Source organism: Myotis daubentonii, chromosome 2 (genome assembly GCF_963259705.1).
Source record: "Myotis daubentonii chromosome 2, mMyoDau2.1, whole genome shotgun sequence".
Classification (NCBI taxonomy): Eukaryota; Metazoa; Chordata; class Mammalia; order Chiroptera; family Vespertilionidae; genus Myotis; species Myotis daubentonii.
In genome coordinates, this window is record NC_081841.1 from 170017656 (window position 1) to 170038866 (window position 21211).

Here is a 21211-nt window from a genome sequence, read left to right on the forward strand (position 1 = left end):
CACTCAGATTGATTATGTTCCAATATCATTGAGACAATGGTCTCTTGACCACAGAAATCACTGATATTAATTGTTTCCCCAAACTAAGAGACAACTGGCATGGTAGAATGGTGTAATAGTTCACCGATGGCTCAGTTAAGGTGCCATCTAGAGAAAGCTATACTTTGGAATTTGAGTACTATCTTCTAGAATGTGATTATGTTCCCTCAGTAGCTAGAATATATATATGGAGGAAAGTAGAAGTAACCATTTTTACCATCACTTATATGAGTCACCTATATAATGTGTACCTCCCCTCCCACACATAAACCAAATTGGAGATCTTAATTTCCAGAAGGCCTATGTATCCACCATAGGTCAAAAGCAGCCTGTCACTTAGTCCATATGGCTTAGTGTATTAGGTGGTACTTGAGGTATGCAAAGTGGATAAGAATGGTATGTGGAGCCATTGAAAAGACCTGATAGGAGAATCACAGCACATAATCCTAGAGTTCTATAGCAAAGTAATGCATTTATAGCCAGAAGCTTTCCTCTCTTTAAAAAGATATCTCTGATATTCTACCAGTTTAATAAGAGTTCCACTGAACTAAAGGCTTAAAATACTATTTCTTTGCTTTGGGTTTATCTTACTGGCTAATATAATTAACTAGAGGCCCGGTGCACAAAAATGTGTGCACTGAGGGGGTCTCTCAGCCTGGCCTGTGCCCTCTTGCAGTCTGGGACCCCTCGGGAGATAATGACCTGCTGGCTTAGGCCTGCTCCTGGGTGGCAGAGGGCAGGCCCAATCCCTAGGTGCAGCCCCTAGTTGGGCTCAGAGCAGGGCCGATTGGGGAGTTGGGGCACCACCCCCTGTCATGCACAGAGCAGGGCATATCGGGAGGTTGCGATGCCAACCCTAGTCATGCTCAGGGTAGGGCCGATTGGGGGGTTGGGGCACCACCCCCTGTCACACTCAGGCAGGGTCGAGGGGGAGGTTGCGGCGCCACCCCCTGTCACTCACAGAGCAGGGCCAATCAGGGGATTGGGGAGCACCCCCTGTCATGCACAGAGCAGGGCCCATCAGGGGGTTGGGGAGCACCCCCTGTCATGCACAGAGCAGGGCTGATCAGGGGGTTGGGGAGCTCCTCCCTGTCACTCACAGAGCAGGGCCGATAGGAGAGTTGGGGCACCGCCCCCTGTCACACTCAGGGCAGGGCTGATGGGGGTGGGGGGTTGGGGAGCTCCCCCCTGTCACACACAGAGCAGGGCCGATCAGGGGGTTGGCGCGCCGCACCCTGTCACACACAGAGCCACAGGGCGATCAGGGGGTTGGGGAGCTCCCCCCTGTCACGCACAGAGGAGGGCTGATCAGGGGTTTGAGGAGCTCCCCCCTATCATGAACAGAGCAGGGCGGATAGGGAGGTTGTGGCCCTGCCCCCTGTCACACACAGAGCCACAGGGTGATCAGGGGGTTTGGTCGCTGCCCCCTGTCACGCTGATCCCAGTGCTGGGAGGCATATTACCCTTTTACTATATAGGATGGAAGCCTGGTGCACGGGTGGGGGCCGGCTGGTTTGCCCTGAAGGGTGTCCTGGATCAGGGTGGGTGTCCCGCTTGGGTGCCTGGCCAGCCTGGGTGAGGGGATGATGGCTGTTTGCATCTGGTCACACCCCCTTCAGGGTGGGGGTCCCGCTTGGGTGCCTGGCCAGCCTGGGTGAGGGAATGATGGCTGTTTGCATCTGGTCACACACCCTTTAGCGTGGGGGTCCCAACTGTGATGCTTGGCCAGCCTGGGTGAGGGGCTGAGGGCCGTTTTCAGGCTGGCGGGTGACTGAAGCTCCCAACCTGTCCTTTTTTCCTTTTTTTTTTATTCTGGGCCAGCTTTAGCTCTGAGGCTCGGCTCCAGCTATGAGACCTCCGCTGCTGAATGCAGGTTTCTGGCCTTTGTTTACCTTCTGTATTTGAAACAATGTTGCGGTCCTGCTGGCTGAAGCCCGGGGTTTTGTTTAGCTTCTATATTTGTTACAATGTTGCTTAGAGTGCAGCTGAGAGGCTGGCAAGGCAGGCAGGGAAGCTTGGCTTCCTCCGTCACTGAAGCAAGCAAGCCTCCCTGCTCGCTTCAGCTTCCTGGCTGCTGGCCGCCATCTTGGCTGGCAGTTAATTTGCATACCGCCCTGATTAGCCACTGGGAAGGGTAGCGGTCGTACGCTAATTACCATGTTTCTCTTTTATTAGATAGGATTATTATTATAAAAAGATAAATATTACTTTTATACCATGACATTCTGGGAGAATGACATCCAAAACTAGGAGATTTCACTCAGGAATTTCTTTTTGTTTCTGTACTCAAGTATTAAAAAATAAGATTATTTCATCCATTAATTTTAGTGCCTATTTACAGAAATTAACTCCTGGGAATATTTTTCCCAACAAACCTGAAAGTATGATGGATGGGTTTTGTCAAATGAGAGATAGGGACTTGCAAAATATTTGTCTAGTTCTCCTCCCCCAGATAAACTGTCCAAGATGCATTTGTTTAGATTGGCCTTTTGGAAGACATTCCGCATGGCTGAGCCATCAGCTATGTTTGTTGGGAAGCTATGGCCAGGTTTACTGCAACCCTTCCCATTTTTCCTTACTCTTGTTTCCCTGGGATCACAGGGAAAAAATTGATAACATTTTGACACGTAAGCCTTGACCTAGGCTCTGTTACAAAGGAAATTGTGTAAAGGGGGCTGCTCCTGGTTTTTCCTAAATTGTGACTTTTCCTGAACTATTATTATATCACTGAGATTAATTTTTCAGCCCCATTTCACTGTTTCCCAAACAGAGATTCTAGTAACTTATGTAAAACAATTATATGCCGGTGGCAGAATTTCAACATAACGTTGTTTCAATGACCAAGTGCACGGTTTCTCCTCCTACAACTTACTTCTATCATTATTAGGCTTTATTAGTCCAACATAACACTGTGAGAATTAATCACTAGATAAAATACACCTTTTTATTTATACTTTAAAGATTTTATTTTTGTTAAGCATTGCATTGGCATTTTTTAGGTCTATTATTTTCTGATTAAATATTTCAAATACAAAACACTTTTTCTCTAATATATCCTTGAAGAACAAAAATCATACTAAGCAGGCTGCAGAGCTGTCCTGTCAGTTAAATGCTGAGTCTGATATAGTAGAAATGAAGGTGATTGAGATCCAGGGTGGTGACATCTGGGCAGATGTTGAGGAAGCAATACTTAAATCTAGTCTTCCCTTCAATAAAGACCTTTAAATGATTTTACTGTGGTCAGTTTGTCAGAAGAATCCTGTTCTCTTCAAGAACCACTTTGCCTACCCATTACTGGGTTCAGGTAATTTAATAAGATTTAAGCTTCAACATGAGCCACAGAAAGAATTCTTAAGTTTGGCTCTCACAGATGATATATCTACACTAAAGAGACTGCCAGGACTTTCCAACTTGTAGCAGCTGACTTAGGGGAGAAATAGTTATACAAAGAAAGACAATAAAAGATTAGACGGGATTGAATCTTTTTAATCAGGCATGTGAAATGTAATGTGTTAGCATGAATTCTTGGATCAATAATTTGTTTTGTTGATTAAAGTCTGGATTCAATCCTGGGCTAACATCAGTAAGATTATGGTTCTACCACTGCAGGGTCTGAAGAATCAGAGAAACAATACATTAAAATGGTTTAAGTATGCAACATGCTCAGTAACTGTAACTGTACCACTTTTGATGGTATAGATGAAATCCAAATTTAAATAAGTAAACAAATACATGAATATAGAAAATTGTAAATACAATGAAGTGAAATGAAGGGACTAAAGTTTCTTCACCTACATCTGTGTTCTGTGTTCCATTTATTGTGCATCCCTTAAATTTCCTTAGAAGCTATGCATATCTTATATTGGTGCTTGTTTTGTTACTCTGTTCTAGTCACCTTGGCTTTTCTGTAACCTGGTGTGAAGAGTTCTGGAGGTGGTTAGTGTTACATATATTTTTTATTTTAGTGATGGCTATCTGACTTCATTGACATCATCCCATAATGATATAATTTATCAGAATTGTCTACCCTCTATTTAATATATTGTGTGCGCTTTTTAACAAAGAAAAACAAAGAGCTAAATGGCGCAACTATGCCTTTTCCCTTTTGCATTCTCCCATATTTATTCTCTACTTCTCTTGTGCCCCAGAAGGCCACCCTTACAGACTGTGCCACTCATGCTCCCATATGAGGTGACTTCTAGTTATTGGGCTAATGGAAGGCCACAGGAGGGGCCAGAAGGAAGGAGGAAGAACAGCTTTATCCACCCCCCTGTTATGAGCAGCACATTCTGGTTGTGGCTACGTACACTCACCTGGACAGCACCCCTTGGGCAGCCCTTCCTCTCTGGTTCTAATTCTCACAGGTCTTCAGTAGCATGATTTTCTCTTGTGTTTTTCTCTGATGTAAGGCCAGGAAAGGCATCTTAGTATCTGGGTACCTCAACACCCCTTGTTATTTCCCTTAACCCTGTATTATATATATATATATATATATATATATATATATATATATATATATATATATGAATTATATAGAAAAATGAGAAGTTGACAAGAATACAGAGATTACATGTTCTGCACTTTGTAACCTTAACCCTGACCATGGGAGAGGTTTCTCATAGTTTGAGCTTTTCAAAAGAATCTATAGAAATCCAAGGCTTCTCCTTATAATTCTTGTTTTCTTTGAAGTTGCTAAGGTTTAAATCCCTGCAGCAGTGCCAAGCAGGGGGCTCCAAACAGACCTCTGCTGTTTTAATAAAAGGAACAGAAAAAAAGACAGAAAATATAATGAAGTAAAACACCCCGAGGAATGACTCAATTGTAAGATTCTGGGACATTCACAGAAAAAAAAAATCAGTAATAAAAAAGTATAGTAGTCACTAACAGCTTAGATTTTATTATAAAAATATATTCTATTTCAATGTTATCTTTATTTTAGCAGTTATTTGCTTGCAATATTCATAGAAAATTAGATTTATATATTTTAATTTGCCCTTAAGAATTTATATTAAATATCATAATAGGGGTAACACTGTTCTTTAAACTTATACAAAGACAACTGTCAAATAAGAGTGTTCTAATCTCTGTTGGAGCTAAAATCACAAGAGCTGTAGGAGAATTGTGTCATTATATAAAGTCATAGAAACCCTGGCCTTATTATTTTTAAAACTTTCATCCATCTAGCAAAATAGGTTAATAAAATAAGGCACCCAGGGTGGATTTCTCTTCCAGTAAAAATTCTAAAACCAGAGTACAGTTGGACAATTCTGAACCATTATAAGATTAAAGCGCTGTCTGCAGCCTACAGAAAAGTTGTATCCACATAAAGGGATACAACAGGGAAGTATGATGGATGCCTGGCTTGCCATGTTACTGACATTTCATGAAAAAAGGGATTATGATTAGAATACCTTGGTTGGATACTATTGGGAAAGTGAAAGTTTTAATAGTTTTGCTCACAAGAGCAAAGCTAATGATCTCTCATTGAAATTAACCAATGTAAATGGTAAAAGAGGGCTACCCATAGAACCTGTCTGAAAATGGGTATCAGCTCTATTAGCTCTATCTTATGATGACCTGCGCACTAGGTAATGTTCAAACATAATGCTAAACTCAGACTGAAGAGCGGGAATTATTTGTGCAATATGATGTTCTTCCACACGCTTTAATTTCAACTGGCTTTTCTATAGTGTCTTGCATAATGAAAATTGCAACTTTGGGAAATTTTTTTCTGCATATCTATATCCATAATTTCAGAAGCATCAGGAAAGAGTACCATGTGATATTAGGTTAATGATAGAGCACTGGTCAAGTAATATTGTGATCTTAGGTAAAAGACATCATCAATGCAATATTATGTTCTATACCAGACTTATGATGTGTTTTTATTTTTTCTTTAAATATTTACCTGATTTATGTTGTGTGTGTTTTAATTTTTTATCATTTTATATTTATATTTAAAATTTTAGAATAGTAAGGTATTGTTATTCTTAACTCTTTTTCAATGTTTTAAATTTCAACGTATTTTGGGGATTCTGAGCTCTCAGTACCTTCACTATATTTAGTTTACTTAAATATAGGTAACAAGAAATTCTCTTTCCAAACTTAACAATCTTTATTCTTAGAAAGACCTCTCTGAATTCATTTTCTTTATAAGGATGAACAGAATAGAACTATTTAAAGAATGCCTGAAGCTTCTTTCTCTCCAGTCCCTGAATTTAATGCAAAGCTGTCATATAACGTTTTACACCTCTGGGCCCTATGTTCAAATGTTTGTCTCTTTATAGAGTTGGGTGTTGAGCAATTTACCCCCATGCTCATCAAGTATAAAATACAGGAAATAATAGTATTAAAATAATCTAGAATAGAACAAATGGTATAAAGCCTAGATTGTTTAACACAGTGGATCAAGCATATTATCACTGTTCAAAATCTGTGACAAATTCCAAGAAGAATTCTGTTTCCCAGAGCAAGTAAAAGTACAAGAGTTTCCTAAATTTTTAAAAAGCCAAATGTTTCCACCCATCACCTTACAAGATCTTCTAGCTATCCAAAACTGTTATAGCTATATTCCCCTCTTAATAGTGTCCTTGACCTCAACCCTTGATCCTCATGCACTTACCATGTTGTGATGCCAGCACCAGATGATGAGAGGGACTGAAAGATGGTGTTGACAGGAATATCATATTTACCTATTCTTTATGGCATAGTATACCTACCATAGCTACCTACACCTTATTCAGGGAGGAAGGTATGTAGATTATTAATCTGAGGTAGACAACCAACTTGAAATGTGAAAGAACATGTTGACCAGTCTCTTCCTACTGGGCATATTCAAGAGGGCCAAGGTTTCCTTTAGGGGTTTGATGATACCTCATTAGAATACCATTGAGGAAGAAAGCTAGAGTTGGTGGTAGAGCTAAGGCAGAAAGCTGGGGCAGGGTACACATCTGCAAAGCTGGCTGCCACAGCGATGTGTTCCATGCACACAAATGGGAGAAGGGAGTAAGAGATGTCTGATTCATTCTTCATGTTTCAGCCACCCTGGATTTCTCCTGTTTCTTCAATGTTGCTGAGAACCTTCTACAGTTTTGGTATTTGTGGTGCCTGTTCCTTGTGCTTGGAATGCTACCTCTGAATGGTAGATGTATAGATTCTCATTACTGTTCAGACTACAGTTTAAGAACATATCCTCTGACCTCCCAATATAAGTATGTACCCTGGCTGCCTGTACAAAATCATTTCGTTACTCAGCATTGCACTCATCATTTTTTTACTTGTATTTTTATATAGTTTTGCTTATTTTCACTATCCCTAATTGAATGCTTCATATCGGCAGTACCCTTACTACCTTGTTCTCCACTATATTCCATATAAAGAACATGTCCTAAAACAATGTCTGCTATGGAATATTATCTCAATGAATACTAGGCGGATTGCATGTGTAGATGTATGTTCCTCTAAGTACTAAGCATACATATGTGAGAAATGGGTGATGCCTTACCAATAGATCAATTTGGAGGTGGCAAAGAGATTCATGAAGCTTTCAGCTACCTGGTTAACTCTCGGGTGATGAACACTACCATAAAGATCTGAGTGGAATGAAAAAATTTGCAAAGATACACAGGTCTCATCCTGCCTTTGTTTATTTATTTTTATTGATTTCAGAGAGGAAGGGAGAGGGAAAGAAAGATGGAAACATTAATGATGAGAAAGAATCATTGATCAGCTGTCTCCTGCATGCCTCCCACTGGGGATCAAGCCTGCAACCCAGGCATGTGTCCTGACGGGAATCCAACCGAGACCTCCTGGTTCATAGCTCAACGCTCAACCACTGAGCCACGCTGGCTGGGTTCACCTAACTATGCTGAAGTTGCACGTCAACTCTCAACTTGTGCACTGATATGTAGGGTCAGTAGTTTAAAAATGGTACCTAGAGAAGCTTAACATAAGACTAAAGGTCAACTTTTGAACTATACTATGACTGATTTACTTATTCAATGTAAATAAATTTAAAATCGTTTTTAAAATGCTTGAATTATTTAAACTTCCATTAAAAAAAAAAATTTGGCTGGCATGGCTCAGTGGTTGAGCGTCAACCTATGAACCAGGAGGTCAGGTTCGATTCTCAGTCAGGGCACACGCCTGGGTTATGGGCTCGATCCCTGCGTGGGGCGTGCAGGAGGCAGGTGATCAATGGCTCTCTCTCATCATTGATATTTCTATCTCTCTCTCCCTCTCTCTTCCTCCCTGAAATCAATAAAAATATATGTACCAAACTTAATATCTAATTTTATGTAAATTATTGATTTATTATTTATAGCTGCATGTCCAGCTAAATTCAAGTAGGATGTTATTATTGTTTTTACGTCTTATATGAGAAATAAAAACAAAAATTACTTCCAAGATTCTCTCACTACAGATCTTAACTCTATTTAGGGGGGTGGAAAGCAGCTTTATTTTTTGCAACCGATGTTTTGTTTTAATGTTAGGGTTGTGAGTCTATCTTTAGAGTCTGACATAATGCTGCAGGAAACAACTATCTACAAATTGTTAAGAATACAGAAAAATAACATAAAATGGGGCAGGTTGGATTGAGTTGAATGTTCAAGCAGGATTGAATGGCTAAGGATGGTGATCCCTCTGGACTTAGTAAAATTATTTATTTACCTGATTTACTACAGCTTCTCTTCATGGCCTAAACAATCCTTGAATTCTGATCTTGGCCCCTGCTTACATTCTTTAGCTTTCCTGAAACCTGGCATAGTTCCTTCTGTTGACCCCACTGCAAACCCAGTCATCCTCTTAGCTCGATGCCGTCTCATTTTTATTTCAAAAAATTGTAAGAGCGTTGTTCTGATGGAGGTATAGAATGGCAACATAGATCAGGCATAGCTACTAACAGTTCTGGTTTGATTCTACAATGTTAAACTTTGACAGATTTTGAAACTCCACTGGAAGTCATTTACATACTTACTTTCTCTAAAGAATATAATTAGCCATGACGATAAGCTTGTTTCACCAGAATAAATTTTATAATTAAAACATTCAGTAAAATTCACAAAATGGCACATACCAACCTAGAGACCATTAACAAAATTTACAATATTTAATTAATCAACCATTTCAAAATATTATTAAGAACAATAGAAAAAAATCAAATCACTATCTCAAAAAGAGCTAAACCTCATGTGCAGCCTAAAAAAAAAAACAATAAGAGAAGAATCAATAAAAGCATTACTATTTTTTTTAAAATTTCACAGAAACATACCAGCATCAAACATAGTGCTTGAGAGTAATGATATTTGTTGTTGCTACTGCTGCTACTATTGCCATTGTCACTGGATTCATCACTTATCAAAAGTAATTTGGCATTTGTTCTTCATGCTTTGAGAAGTGAGTGAAAGAGAAAAACTAGAATCTATAGAATCCCGGCCAGGTGTCCATTTATTGGGTTTCGTTCCTTTTGTTTCCTCTATCCTTGTCACTTTGTCTATGCTACTGTCTCCATTTCATAAAGGTTGAATATTCACTCATATTTTTAGCCACCAAAAGACTTTGTTTGCCAGCAGAAATAGCAGAAGAGTAACGCTTTATACTCTCCCCTCTCTATCCTCTACTTCTCAAAAGAAAACTAAATGATTAACTATGGTTCTTTGTTCCCAGCCCTTCAACCTCAAATGCTATCTATAAACGCTTAGTGTCAACTTTATTTTCTAACATTTTTCATTTTCATATATACAAATCTGCACATAATGAATATATTTTATAACAATAGCACATACAAATTTGAAACCACAACTGCTTGGGATTTAATATACTCTGAACATATGTAATATTCAACATACGTGCTGATTTCCTATGTCCTTTCTCTCTTTTTTTCTTTCCTACCTCCCCTTTCCCTTACTTCTTTCCTCTTGCATTTCTCCCTCTTTCCCTTCTCCCCTCCCTTTCTCTATCTCCCTCTGCTCCTTCCTTTGTTATTTCCTTTCTCTTTGATATAAATTTCTTTTAAAATATGATAGAATTCTGTTTTGCTTTTATTATGGAAAATATCTTTCTCTCCTATGTTTGACATTAAAGGGATATATAAAGGAGAAAATAAAAGAGTGATTTGAAGACTCAATTTATTTTCCATATCTGAAAATCAGAGCTGCTGGGGTAAAGGAAATTACCTGCCCCCTCCATTAAAACACTGATAAGTACCCTAATCTGAAACGGATACAATTTTGTGAGATTTTCCTTAGTTTATTACAAAAGAAAGGTTTGCGTGTCCTTCCCAAGAACATTTTAAAAGGCAATGAATATCAAAACAAGAAAGAAAACACTTTTGTGCTAAGAAAATCATATTTTATAAAATACTTTCACCATTTTCCAATCTTATAATAAGCTTTGATTTTATGTCCTGGGATATTTTATGGCCTAAATAAACTCCTAAAGCCATATTATTCCATAAACATCTGAAAATAACTGCACTGGTAGCGATATTTTTGCGTTTGTGCCATATGAGAATGAGTATCAAGCAAAGTGATCATTTTATTGTGTGTTTTTTAATCTTTCCTAATTGGTTATTACAAACAGAAGTAATTATTTTAGTTAGTCTTTACTTTTACATACTATATGAAAAAGTATTTAAAATATATATTACAAAATTGAGAAATTTCTTTTGAGCTTTTGAAGAAAAAATATTTTTTATCATTTGATATCTAAAATGCAGAACTCATAAAATGCTTCTACGCGTGTTTTTCATTTTTGCTAATAACAGACCCAAGTTTATGAGCCTCTTTTCAAAATTTGTACAAGAGATTAAGTGTTTGCCTGGATGGTATGGCAGAGTGGTTGAGTTTTGATCCATGAACCAGAAGGTCACAGTTCGATTCTGTTCAGGGCATGGGCCTGGGTTGTGGGCTCCATCCCCAGGAGGGTGCATGCAGGAGGCAGTCTAGTGATGATACTCTCTCATCATTGATGTTTCTATCTCTCTCTCCCTCTCCTTTCCTCTCTCTGAAATCAATAAGAAGCTTTATTTAAAAATATTGTATTCTATCTTCTTGAAGTATAATTCTAAGTAATTTGGCCCATTTCTTTTTATATGGTTATTTGGCCCTTCTTTTTATTTGGCCCATTTTCTTTAAATATTCTTTACAGTTATGAGATAAATTTTAATCTCCTATCTCACAAATAATACCAACTCCAAACATTTTTAATTTCAATAAAAGCCCTATTAAAACTCAGTTGTATGTTGTAGAATTCTCTCACTTAGATTCTGCCTATATCTATGCTTCATCTTATTCTCCAAAATAATTTAAACACTTATCTAGATAAATTATTTCTAGTTTATAAAAAATAAATACTGTAAAGTATTTTCTCTTCCCCTTGATTTTCTTAATAATATTTTCTCTTCTGTAGCTTACTTTAGAACAATACAGTGTATAATGCATTGAAGATACAAAAGATGTGTTAATTAGCCAGTTATGTTATTGATAAGGCTATTAGTACTCAAGTTCTGGGTCAAATGTAATGAGTTTTACAAAATATTTTGTTCTCTAGCTGGGATGGTCACTCCTGATGACTAGCTAAGTATATACAAAGAGTAGAGCATGAGCTTTCTTTTATTTCCTTAAGAAGGATTGCTGTTTATTTTATTTTTTCTATTTTCTATCTTGTTGATAACTTTCAAGCAAATAATAATAACTTATAGTGTCCTTTCTGTTTCTACACATCCATAGGTAAAGCCATATTTGTACCAAAGTTTCATGGAAAAATTAAATTTGCTATACTAATGAGACAACTGTTTCCAACTTTGTAGGTCTCAAGGTGAGTTATTACAAATTAGAATTAGATTTTATCTAATTCTGATGTTTAAAAGGACAATTCCATAGGTGCAGCTTTATGGTAAGTTACATTATTATCCCTTCCCTTATTCAATCACCTCCTTCAATATTTCAAAGTTAACTGGATAATAAAATATCCCTTTTTCTCCCTTAATTATATTGGAATTCCTGAATGAAATTATTCACTTATCAAAAAATGGATACATCTAATGAAGAAGAAAATAATTTATAAAATCTATATTGATGTAGTAGTAATTTCACAATTTTAAATAGAATGCTATTACTTTAAAAAATACATTGCATCAGTCTTGGCCAGTTTGGCTCTGTGGATTGAGCATCAGCCTGAGGACTGAAGTGCCCCAGGTTTGATTCTGTTAAAGGGCACATGCCCAGGTTGTGGGCTCAATCCCCAATGGGGGCCTGCAGGAGCAGCTAATCAATGATTCTCTCTCATCACTGATATTTCTATCTCTCTCCCTTCCTTTCTGATATCAATAAAAGTGTATATTTTTAAAAATCCATTCAATCATATAATGGTCATAATTCTAGTGCTGGCTCCTTCTATTACACTATAACAAGATTATATTTATATACATAATACTTCACTAAAGAATTTTGAGCTGCCTCAAAATTGCAGATTGCAAAATTGCAAAATTGCAAAATTACTGATTGCCAATCAGTAATCTAATCAGGTTATTTATTTTACTTCATTTTGCTCTACCAAGTAGGATAGTACATATATTTATCTGGGTATTTAATAGATGTTTATACAAGTTATAGAAGTTTATTTAATAATACAAACTTCACCAGTTATGTTTGGGTTATATACTTTTCTAATTTTAACCTTAAATGTATTAGAATATTGATCACTATTTTTACAGCATTGAAAATCAAAGAAATATATTTCTGCTACTTAAGGGAATGGTATAAATATCGACACTTCCATGATAGTTATTTAATATATTTTCCACTTTATATTTTAACTTTTATAAAAAAAGAAAACAGAAAGAGGTGCTTTGGTATAATGAGCATATAAAGTTGTGAAAACTATTTAAGTTTTGATTATCTAACACCTGCATCAAATATGGCCAACATAACAGCAAAAGTGGCCCGTTGGTTAAAGTAGATCTTGTCCCTTCTATGTTAAATTTTTTTTATCAATGCCATTTGTATTTTGAATAGATTATAAATTGCTTTCAATGGTCTGTGAGGTTCTGCATGATCAATACTGTGCCCACTAACAAAGATTCCTTGACTGAACTTCAGTCAGGCTCCTCTGAACACTTTTCTCTAGTTGGCAGGCCTTGGCCCTGCACCACCCTCTCCCCACCGTGTCTTTCACCATCTTAGCCCAGTCTTGTGAAGTGAGTTTAGTGAGAAGCCCCTCATCTTTGCTATCTGATCCAGTTTCTCGTCCCCCACCCTTGATGTATATGTCCTTGACCTGTTTTTAGCAAGAATACTGATAAGTAAGTTCTGAAAAAAAAATTCTCTTATTCCTTATATCTCCTCTAAGTAATTTCCATCCACTGACCCTCCTCACTCTGCACCTGGGTTACAAATTCCCAGTTGTCTTTACTCTACTGGGCTTTGATTTCCTATTGCAATATATATCCCTGCTGCAGTAGACCTGAATAAGTCTTCTTTACCATTTTTGAGAAATGTCAGATTTTTTCCCCTTTAACACCATTCACTGTATTATTCTATCTAGATTGCTACATGTAGCATTTTGTAACTAACATACAAAAGTGTTGCCACTTGAGATATGTTCACGTTCTAATTTTTTTTTTTTTTGCATTGCTTTCTAACCACTCTTCAGATGACTAGGTTCTTCTTGGTGATCATCTGTCACCTTCAAAGTCTGTTTCTTAGAGTCATTACTGACAACTTTCCACAAGCTCCCTCTCTGGCCTCTTCACCCCACCTCCACATATGTTCTTATTTTCTGTCTCAGAGTTTTGTTTGCTTTATTCTTAGCATTCACAATATAATTTTGTTAATGGGTCTCCCCCCCCCCTCTCACCATACTGGTTTGTGATATCCATAATATATTTTCTCCAGTACATAGCATATTTTATATTACATAGCAAGGGTTGAATAAGTATTTTCAAGAACTGTAACAGGTCTGAGGTTTTTTTTTGTATTTTTATGCTTAAACCTAACATATTAATTTGCCATAATTTCATGGATGCTGGCTGAAGACAGATGCGTTTGAGGTAGAAACAAAACATTTATTATAGCCCAGCTAGCAATACAAATTTCATTATACATCAGTTTCCCTTGTCATCTAAGTCCCACTGGGAAACAGATGATCCCAGATTTCATATAAAGTAGATTACAGTGAAGGACACACTGATCTTTGAGAACTAAAATTTTCTAGGATAGACATTTTCCTATATACTTGAATAGACTATTTTAAACATAGATTTTATTCTCTTTTGTTTGGTTCTAAAAATATATGTGAAAGAACAATCTGGGTTTTCACATATATATTAGAAGACCAGATACACAATGAGGTCAAATCAGAAACTAATTCTACTGGCCAAGGTTTTCACTATAAATTTAAAGATATTAAACAAAGTATTTAAAGAAGCTATTACTACTTGCAATCAGTGTGCACTTTAAAACTCTGAAGCTAATCTTCTTTAAGTATCTGATTATATAATCAAAGGTCCTTTGAAGAATTCAAGGACCCATGTCTTTAACGTTTTTCTGTCTCTATTACATGGATATAATTAAGGGCATGTCTATGTTGCCATTCAATTACTGAACCACCTTAACTTCTTCCCCCAAAAAAGCACACATTTTACTTTGGATCATAAAATATTTAAAACCTGATTAGCTTTTATCTTTAATTATAGTAAACTATTATTAAATACATGTTTAAATAGTGGCTATGGCTTTGAAATATTGACAGCAATTTGTAACTTATTATTTCACGCATATGCTCCATGGGGAGGCGGGAGGGGAGTGGTTGGGGAACATGATAAAAACAAACATAATGCTTTTGCATGGGGTTTTCTTTCTTTCTTTACTTTTAATAATAAAAAAAAAAAAACCTAAAACAGTGGGGGTTTTTTTGTTTTGTTTTGTTTTGTTTTCTGAAAAAGCAATCTTTTAATCATATTGAAACAAACAAAAGGATAGCAAGTAATGGCAAAGTTTTATCTTTTACTTGGTTTTAAGATTAGTTATATTCATCGAATCCACTTATAGTGCAAATGCTGTTATCTTAATTTTATAAGCACATATCTCCAAGACTTTGGTGTATATATTTTTTCATTATTTATAAAATGAAAACATCAGCAATGTAGTATAAAAACTACAACAAAAGTAGGAGCAACTCACCCCTCCCCCCGCCCCCCCCCAAAAAAAAGCAGCTTTCTCCTTCATCCTGATGTCAGTCTAACGAACATCATCTACAGTTTTGAGTGGGGAAAAAAAGACCTGAGAAAGTATAAGTTTAATTGAAAAATTATCTTAACAGGAAAGTATGCTCAAGATCAGTACTTTGTAGGTATGGCATATCCCATACCGTCATCTTCCTATAACAATTTGGTTCTAGTAAAATGAGTCTGAAAGGATTGAAAAGATCTGTAATTTCACTGGCATAGAGGTCAAATTCGGCAACTTGTAAAAGAAGACATTTAAGACTTCTTGCAATATATTACCCTTATTTTACATCATAAATAAAAAAATATTACTAGATATCCATAGGAGAAAATGTGATGTATATTTTTTTAAGTGAAAACAACTACAATATCAGTCAAATTAGGTAACAGCACACAAGATCATCAAAACATATATTATAAATACATGCATAGCTTTATGCAAAGGATTGACCTTAAGTGAACATATAGAAACTCATAAGTAGAGAAATAGAGCCCATTTGTAAATTATAGAGCTCAACATATAGTATCTGATATAAAATTTTCATTATGAAAATAGTAATAAAAATTGGAGATTCTATATAAACTATTCATTATATTTGAACAGATAACAAGATAAATTATTCACACTAAAGAGAATAGATAAAACAAAACACATTAAAAATAAATAAATAAGCAAATTAATGATCAGGAAGGAAAAGATCAAGAGGTATAATATATGTGTAATTAGAAACCAAAAAGGGAGAAAAGAGAATGGAAGTGTAATTTGAGTTCATATAAATAGTTATACATTATGTTTTAATCTATATAATAAAAACCCAGTGGTTGTAATGCTGTAATGACCAAAGATCGGTCACCAAGAGGTACCTTGACGCTGCTTCCTGCGGGACTGGCGGGACTTGATGTTGGGTCCCGCGGCCTGCCAGGCCTGGATCTCTCATGATTTCATGCACTGGGCCCCTGGTATATAAATAATTCATTGTCGGGAGCTCACAAAGTAAAAAACATAGACTATCAATATGTAAACTATCAAAATTTATTTAAATAATGCCATTATTGTCAAACAAATGAAAGTAAAATATAAAGAGTAAAATCCTAGACACAATCAGAATAAAAATAAATGAAATACTTGGAAAGATGTAGTACAATAGATGGCTGACTTCTAATTACAAATAGCAAAGGTCAGAAGAAAGTGAAATTATACTTAAAAAATACTGAAATTATACCATCATCATTATCATTGCTACTATAAACAAGTAATTCCCACAAAGTGAAAATACTTTTCAAAAATTGATAAAATAAGATTTTTTAAAAAATAAGCAGATGCTAAAAAAATATGTTACCAGTAGGACTTGTAGTATATATAAAAACAAACAAACAAACAAAAACTAAAGAAAGAACTTTAAGGAGAAATGACACCAAGTAGAAACTCAAGTTCACAGAATAGAATAAAGAGAAATAAACATAAATTTCATAGTAAATAATGACATTGCAATGTAGAGCAGATATTACTGTGATTAATAAGATGTAACAACATGGATGATAGAAATTTAAATGTCCTATATGATAAAGGCCTCTTATGCAAATTATCCCCTCGGGCAGTTGTTTGACTGAGAGTTCGACTGCTTGCTATGATGTGCGCTTACCATCAGGGGGGCGGCGTGGAATATGGTGGATGTCGGCGATGTAGTGCTGGCAGCAGGTGGCAGTGGAGGTGCTGCAGGCGCCAATGGGCCCTGACGAGAGCAGGAACATGGCAGGATGGTGGAGCAGGTGAATGGGCAGTGCCAGGCCAAGGTGGGTGTGAGCGGAGGCCTGATCAACCCGCAGGGAGGATGGTGGAGCAGGTGAGGGGGCAGCGCCAGGCCCAGGCAGGCTTTGGAGTTGCAAGGCTAGGGGCATGAGCTGGGGCTGTGAGGCGGGGGTATGAGCTGGGGCCCAGTCCCTGTAGGCCACCTTGAGGGACCCCACCTGTGCATGAATTCATGCACCAGGCCTTTCATATGATAATAATTGCAAAAAGAACAGTAAGTGGTATTAGACAATTTAGTATTGTAAGTTTCTTAAATTTTATATGAAGTTGTATAATAATAACCCTACTCTGATAATTAAGATATGCATACTATAATTCATAGAATAAACACTATTTAAAAAATCATTGAATTGTAGTAAAAACAAAACAGAAAAATTGCACGTTGTAACTTTAACAGTATATACTACTTAGAAATAATCCTTTTAGGGAAAGATTTTCTCCTTGAGTTCATTTATATTCTCTCAAATTAGTTTTTGAACAAATGTATAACCTTAAAGAAAAATACTCTTCCCACCTAAATGAATGTCACACATCAGTAAGTAGGTGAAGAGGTTGTAAGAGACATATTGGAGAAAGCATACCAGTTTTGTGACATTCCTAAATTCTATTATGTAGATGACTAGAGGGTCAATGCACAAAATTCGTGCAAGAGTAGGCCTTCCTTCCCTTGGCTGCTGGCACCGGCTTCTCTCTGGCACCCAGGACCTGGGCTTCCCTCATAGCCCTGGCTTCGTCCAGAAGGTCATCCGAAAGGACATCCAGTCTAATTAGCATATTATGCTTTTATTATTATACACTAGAGGCCTGTTGCACGAAGAGATTCATGCAATAGGCCTTCCCTTCCCCTGGCTGCCGGTATGGGTTCTCCTCTGGCACCCAGGACCCAGGCCTTCGCTCTGGATGGAGCCTTCAGTCTTCGCAGCTCAGGACGGAGCCTTCAGTCTTGGCTCCGCCGCTTCGCCCCTGTGTATGCAAATTAACCGCCATCTTTGTTGGGTTAATTTGCATACTTTTCTAATTGGCTGGTGAGCATAGCAGAGGGACAGTTGATTTACATGTTTGTCTATTATTAGGTAAGATGATTGATTTTTCTAAAGCATAAAAAATAAAAAATAAATAAAACAGGTCTGGGATTAGGATGAACTGATCTTGGAACTGTGGTATCAAAAAGGAAAAATAAAATAAAATATAGTCTCTTCAATTTGAAAAATGAATATAATTGAAAATAATTCTTTTTTTTCTTATTAGCAGTACAAAGATCTATTTTTTTTTACACTTATCATGCCATGAATTCATATGGAGTGGGTTCCAGCAGCTCTGTCTCCTTTCCATAGGTTATCAGGAAGTGTGATTCTCTGGGTGGAGCAGGCTGAAACCAAGTACCTTTCTCTTCAGCTTCCTTAATTCTTTTCTGTGATCATTTTCATTTATTCTTGATAGGAAGCTATTTTGGCTCTTACAGTGTTTAATATTAAATACTAGAGGCCCGATGCACAAATCCATGCAAGAGTAGGCCTTCCTTCCCCCGGCTGCCAATACTGACTTCCCTCTGGCACCTGGAACCTGGGCTTCCCTCCCGTCACCAGCAGGCACCTGGGACCTGGGTTTCCCTCACAGCCCCGGCTTCATCCCTAAGGTCGTCCGGAAAGATGTCTGGTCTAATTAGCATATTATGCTTTTATTATTATAGATGTACATTAACTCTCTTTTCAAAATCTTGCCCTTGTTATACCTGTTTGCAGCATTGCCCACTGCATGTTGGGTGACATTATGGAGTTTTCCAGTTTGCCATAGGAACATTTGTGGGGAATACCTTTTTGAACAGTGCTCATCCCTCTGATGTCTACAATATCACCTTTCTTGTAGATTTACATGTATGTGGCCAAAGGCCAACTCTTTGCTGTCTAGAAGGCTTAGAGAACATATAGCAAGTGCTTCTCCTCTTTCCCATTGTGGCAGTCATCACTGAAAGATAGCTTTTCTGGCTGAAAAGTCAGATAAGCAGTTCTTATTGTCATGTATTCCAGTTACTTTGTGTCTATGTTTTCCTCTGGCAACTGGAGCCCAGTCTGTACTGGTGTCTTACTTATTTAGTTCCTGCAGTGTAAATGCTTGTCTATGAGGTTTTCTGAATTAATTACCTTCTGTTAATTAAAACTTGAGTGATGAATTAAAATTTTTACTTGGACAAGCGATTCTGAAAAATAAATGAGTGGAAAACTATAGCTCTGAATGCTTGTTATAATTTCCTAGAGTAGATGCTTTAAGTGTTGGGGATTTTCATGTATCATGAAACCAATCAACAGAATTCAGAAAGTTCACATTTATATATATTTTCAAGAATATAGACTGTACTATATGAATATAAGAATGTTTACATACAAGTTGAGTGCAATCTGAATAAATCTTATCTATAAAACAAAAATTTATTTTAAAAATGAAAAATACTGAATTAACTATATGATTCAGTAAACATGCTTCAAAAAATTGAACTTTCTAAGTAACTTACTCAATTCTCTACTTCACTGGGAACCTAAAAACAAAATTTTAGAGATAAGAAAGTAGATAAATATACATCATTTTATATATATATATATATATATATATATATATATATATATATATATGTGTGTGTGTGTGTGTGTATTTGATAGATTTATTTTTTTAACAAATATGAACCATTTGGCATTTAATTTTGTGTGCTAGCAAAGTGTAACTTCCTGGTTTTAATAAAATAACTTATAAAAAGGCTCAGAAATTCTGTGGACATCAAATACCACCTAAAACACAGTATTTTTTATGAGCTGAGTGTAAATGAATCAAAACCATATGGTAATCATTTCCTTTAAATAAAATGCACATGGTGAAAACACAAAAGAAAAAAAGCACTGGGCAGAACTTATGTAAACGTAGCCTCTGGATTTCTAAAGTTAATGCTGTCGTCTCTTGGTACTGGGAGAATATGGACCAACATGAAGGACTGCTGCTGTTCTTCCTAAGTTTAAAATCAGCTTTCGTAACACTGGCAGAGCAATGGATGTCTTTTTTTAGTATTTCCATTTCATCAAAGCACTTTTCTTTATAGATTGTGCCTCTATAAAACAAGTGTTTCCAGCCATTATCTTTCTCTACAGTATAGCTATAATCTGGACATGAAAAGGAATGCATGGTGTGAGCATGAATTGGAGTAAGTAAGACGTCCAGGGCAGGAAATACTCTCGATATTATAAAATACAAAATTTAGAAGAAAATTGTTCCTGTGGTAAAAAATTTTCCACTTTGTGAAATGGATGTCCCATTTATTTCTTCCTAAAATGAATGTTTTGAAAGTGTTATTGTAAAATCAAAATGTGCATACAATTTTGAGACTTTCCACGTTACTTAAAATTATGTGAGTTGTTTACTTCATTCATGTCACAAAACAATTGTGAAAAAATTTAAGCCTGAAAAATGATGAGTTTATCCACAAAAGAGACCCAGAATAAGGTACAAATTTAAAGATACAGAGCCAGTTCTCTGTATGTCTGAATCTGCTTCTATTTTGTTTGTTTATTCATTTTGTTCATAGGTACAGAAGACTGACAGCTGTCAGAGGGGAGGGGGCTTGGGGTCTGGGTGCAAAAGTTAAGGGAGTAAGTGCCAGGGTCCAACCCCAGCAGGTCCAGGGGTCCCCAAAGGTGAGGACAGAGTCGGCGAAGAAGGAATGACACAGAGATAGCATTCAGTTGATCAGCAGCCTAGCCAGGATCTCTAGCCAGGATCTCCAGCATAGTTCTGGTCTGGATCTCCAGCAAAGTTCTGGTTAGGATCTCCAGCCAGGTTCTGTCCAGGTTCTCCAGCCAGGTTCAGTCACCAGGTTCTAGTCAGGTTCTCTTGCCAATTTCTGTAGTCAGGTTCAGTCCAGGATCTTTTGCCATGTTCTCTCGCTAGGTTCTGTCTCTAGGTTCTGTTGCCAGTTTCTGTCCAGGATCTTTTGCCATGTTCTCTCCAGTGAAGCTCCCCCGTCTCTAGGCGCTGTCTTCTAAGTTCTGTGTTCTAAGTTCTGTCTCTTTCTGTCTTGTTACATCTGTATTTATACCAGTTGATTCAATCCTATCAATCTCTATTACAAAGGTTAGGGCGTTTCTTATCTCCAT

At 36.9% G+C, this 21211-nt stretch overlaps 1 pseudogene; it reads right to left on the reverse strand.

The window, feature by feature from the left end:
• Positions 1–18354: 18354 nt before the first annotated feature.
• Positions 18355–19038, reverse strand: LOC132226388 (large ribosomal subunit protein eL21-like; annotated as a pseudogene).
• Between the last annotated feature and the right edge of the window lie 2173 nt (positions 19039–21211).